This window comes from Haliaeetus leucocephalus, unplaced genomic scaffold (assembly GCF_000737465.1).
Source record: "Haliaeetus leucocephalus isolate CR32 unplaced genomic scaffold, Haliaeetus_leucocephalus-4.0 Scaffold395, whole genome shotgun sequence".
Lineage (NCBI taxonomy): Eukaryota > Metazoa > Chordata > Aves > Accipitriformes > Accipitridae > Haliaeetus > Haliaeetus leucocephalus.
In genome coordinates, this window is record NW_010972831.1 from 7,723,042 (window position 1) to 7,727,937 (window position 4,896).

Genomic DNA, 4,896 nt, shown 5'->3' on the forward strand with positions numbered 1-4,896 from the left:
CAATATTAATACATATAGAAAATTCTGTACATTGGGAAATTGCACAGAAGCAAGAAAACTAACTGTCTCTAGTACTTTACTGCAAATTGCCAGGCACGCTGCCACCTCTTGCCAACTGTGTTGGCGTGCAAGTAATTCTAGCCTTCGACTGCTTCTGGCTCTTCAGTTTAAACAGAAACAAACATCTGGTTTTAAAACTTCTTTTTATTTCCAGTGTTTCTAGCACGGATATCAAATTGTGTTATAACAGCAAAGCTGCCCAAGCTGAAAGTTTTTGCAGAGCGTTTGACTGTCCCACGTGTGCACCAAGAAAACCAAACTTTAGAGAGTAAGTGCCAATTCTCCTGCCAATTCTCCCTCCAGAGTCACAAAAGTAGCATAGCGGTAGGTCTAAGGATAGAAGAAGATACTGGCATTCACACACACAACTTTGACAAAGTTCTCCTAAACAGCAATTTCTTTGAATAGCAGTATTGCCTCTACCAATAAACGCACTGGCCCAGGTGCTTTGTGAATCTATGGCTGTAATGAGAAAAGAGTATTTAAGCACTGACCTTCACAAGAAGTTACCCATGTTCAAGCATGCCCCACCAGGGCTCCTAGCTTCCCTTAAAAACCTCGCCTGACTTCAGCGGGAAGTCACATACACCAATTTCATTCAGGGACCAGGCAGGAACTGAAAGATATTTGAAACACTGTAAAATAAAAAGTTTCCAAGATTCTAGAGAGATTTACAGCTTCCTGTGAAAGCCTACAGGAGACTCTGAATTGTTCCTCTGCTCTGGTCCCCCTAACTTAGCCCAACCTAACCAAAATGAAGAAAATTTTGAACTGTCAAAGACTTATAAGCGCATTGTAAATATTCTTCTCTATCTCATTTTAGAGCGAATTCCATCCACAGATGACAAAGATATGCTGAACAGACAAAAACTAAGTATCGTCATTAAAGTGTTCATCGCTTGCATCCTGTTAGCCTTTGCAATACCCTATATTGCGTTTGTTATATACGAAATTCCCTGCCCGGTAAGTTTTTGAACATGATAGCTTCTTGTCTTAATCCCCCACGCTCACCCAGAATACAGTCTTGTCATTATGACTGACGAGTTGAAGTATGTTTACCAAGTTCTCAGGAAGGGACAACTGTATAGATATAGACAGAAGCTGTGTGCTCAATACAGCGAGACAAGAAAAATACATGGTCTGAGATTCACAGACCTCTTGAATTTACTGTGCTATGATGACCACAACCATCTCACAAACTTCTTGATGTATCAGGACACTGCTCTTCCTAGAGGAAACCTTGTTCCTCCTCAGCAGAGATTAGCAGCAGAGTAATTCACCACCTCCCTGGCAACCCAGCTACTGGTTTACAGGAAGCATGTCTGATTTTTGGTTGCAGTCAACTGCTCCCCAAATTACTGCTGTCAATGTGAGGCAATTCTGTCAAAAAGCAGCCCAGAACAATCTTGTGCACGGACAGCTGCTGGCTAGCTGGGAGAGGTACTCCTGATGCCAGAGGAAGAACAGTTTAGGGGTGGAAGAGAATAGGCAAGACTTTCAAAGGACAGGTAACCCTCTCTAGTCTTCTAGGCTGCAGGATGAACTATTTAAGCATGCTGCTTGACAGCATATATACAAGAGGGAGATACTGAGAACAAAAGCCATCTGGGGCTGCGATATGCCAACTTCCTTCTGTGAAGCCGTATTACTTTGATGCCTAAAAGTCCAGTAGCATTCACCACAGGCCCTCCAGAAACACATAGCCGTTTTTTAATTTTGAACAGTTGGCATTCCCCACCATCCCCTACACTCCCCTAACTGCTTTTGCTTCTTTCCCGAGTGCTTCTGCCCTGCCTGGATCCACAGCATATGGAGCAGCAGAAGAAGCCTATCTGCAGCCTGTGTCTCAGTGCGTGACAAAACAGCAACACTTTTAATCTCATTTCTGAAGGGCACAGAACAGAAGCCTCTGGAAGCTTTTGTCTGACCCTCAGCCTCCATTCCCCAGGTACTACTGGTCAGTGTCAACCAAATTTGACCAAGGAATAGCAGGCCTCGATGCAAGCAAGTTTCCAAGTGAAAATCAGATTAGATAGCAAGGAGACAGCCAAATCTGTCCCTGGGGGAAGCTGGGTGGTCTTGGCCATCCCCAGGGTGGCTGGCAGCCACGTGACAGGCCTCACATACCTCCTGGGCAAACAGCACAGGCAGCACGTGCCATCCTGCCCGTGGTCACAAGAGGAGATGGGAGGGAGCTAAGGGAGACAGGAGGGAAGCTGGGACTGACGGCGTGGCGAGGATGCATGGGGCCAGTCTGGGCTCATCTGTTCTGCTCTTCACAGGGTAACATGGCTTTAGGTGCATCTAAGCAGCAATTACTGCGCTTAAAGATAGACCTACCTTTTCCCCTGCAAAAAATTACATATCCCTGAATTATTAAGGTGCCTTTTCATGAAGAAATGATTTAATCTTGTGCTTCCTACCCCATTAAGTGAACTGCTGAGGTTGAACAGTTATACTCTACTCCCACCTCTCACTGTGACTTGGGATCAAGTCACTTAACTTCAGCTTACCCAATTACTTGTCTGTCACCCAGCTCTAACAACTGCCTTGCAGTGAGACCAGAGAGCTTAGCCTGTCGACACAGAAGAAGCCCTCTGGATATTACACAGGCAGAACAAACCGCTTGAAAGCATTTAATTTGCAGAAATTATCAGTAAATAATTTCAAATAGCAAATGAAAATTACCTCATTTATTAAAACTTCCGAGTAGAAAAAGGCAGCATGTGAGCACATTACTCATTACAAATTATCCACTTAGATCTTGGAGTGTAACTGTAGTGAGAAATGTGCTATAGTGAGAGGTTTGGAAATTGAACTGAGACCCTTAAGAGCCATTTCACACAAGCCATTGAACAGCCATCAGGTGGTAACACCTTTGGGCCTCTGCTAAGCTGAAAACCATTTGAACAGACTTAAGGCAAAAGATTTTTTATGTCATTGCTCCCTCCTGGAGACATCAGGCGTGCTGTAACTTCTTTAGTTCAGTTCAGCCAGGAGATGTCGCACCACTAACTTACTGATCACTGGTGTAACACAAGCACTGGTGTAAGACTCTGGGAGTAGGGTTGTTTAACATTCCTCACAAATCTTTTTTCTTCCCTTGCCAGACAGACGCATGCTAGCAAGACCCTTACACACGAAGATCCAAAGTCATTGTCATTCCTGAAACCTACCCATGAAAAGCTGCAGGCCTCAGACGAACACCTTTTTTACCTGCAAAGATGCATCACCTTTCCCTCACCACTTACTGGAAACAGCAGAAACCAACTGCTAAGAAGACACCCATACTCTGATTCTTTCCATTAACTACCCAGCTTCTTATTTTAATTCCCAGATACAGGAAAAACCTGTTAGGATAAGCAATAAATATTTCATTGGCATTCCAAACTCTGCCTCTCCCAAATTCTTAATTTTTTCCCATAATTTTTCACATGCGTTTGGGGCCTGGGCAAAAGGAAAAGGAAATAGTTTCCAGTATTTTTAGTCTTGCTGTTAAATTGTTCAGACAAGGAGCATACATGTAGCAAACTCATCTTACAGTACCAGACCTTCTCCTCCAGCCTCAACAGGAATAATGCAGGTATTCATTGTTGAGCTTTAGCCCTTGTCTCAGTCTGAGTAGGTGCATCACATTTTCATGTGCTGATACAAAATGAATCTCTGCTCTATTTGCAAGCTACTTAAAACTAATGCAATCTTCAGCTCTCAAATATGAACTGCCAAAGGCTACATCTGTCTGCTTCAGGGAACGGCTCTCATCTCAAGTTCCCAGAATCTGCATAAATGAACAGAAGCAGCCTTCGAGCCTCGCAGTGAACAATATACCACTTCCCCCCAGTGCTGCAGATCCTGTTCATCTAAATCAACATCATGCACGCTCTGAGGGGCACCAGAAGAATTTCACACAAAATTAGTATCTCACAACAGCATAAAAAATGTTGTGCAGAAACAGTAATGACAGTTTTTTGTGGAAGAGGTACGGGGTCACTGAGCTATGTGGGGTACACACAGCCCTGGCCACGCGAGGTGTTCCAGGCAGGTCAAGTTTACTGCAAGGACAGCACCCAAGTGTAAGCAAGTATTTGAAATCCATAAAATACCAGTTGCATTTGCCAGCACCAAGGCACCACAAACATATAAAGAACCTACTTAATATCTGTGTTAAACCACATTTTAATTGTCAGCATCGCTGTACAATTGCGCCAGGCTCTGAATGAGTACCACGTCCCCACAGGACCACCATACAGCACACGAGGCTACCGCAGAGGCGACGAGCGATACCATGAGGTGTACGTTGCCACCGTGCCAGGCTGGCTGAGCAGACCATCTAATACGAAAACAAATGACTACTTTAAACAAAGCAACTGAGCTTTAGGGTTTTATGCAATGCAAGACTCATTAAGCCCTATGCAAATCCCTCTGACTGGATGTTCTCAACAAGCCCAAGCCCACATGTGTGCCTAGTTCACAAGGACACCCGCAGCCACCAGACGACCTCGCAGGCAGGGTAGTGCCTGCAGGCAGACAGGGAAGGGACCGGAGAGCCCTTTCTCCAGTGAAAGTCAGCCAGGATTTGCCTTCGTTACCTCAGAAACTCAAAAGGATGAACCCGAAAAAGATGACCTCATTGGCAGGAACCATCTGAAACCTGGTGTATTAACTGCTACGGGAAGGAGTTTAAATTCCTCCCTGTCCCAGGGAGAGCCGAGGCCTCTTCATTACGCCCCACACCGTGCAGCCGCGAAAGCGACGGATAAAACAGACGGGAGACCCCCACGGCCCCCCCCAGCCCCACAGCCGGGACCTGCGGCCGTTTGCCGCCGAGAAGGGCGG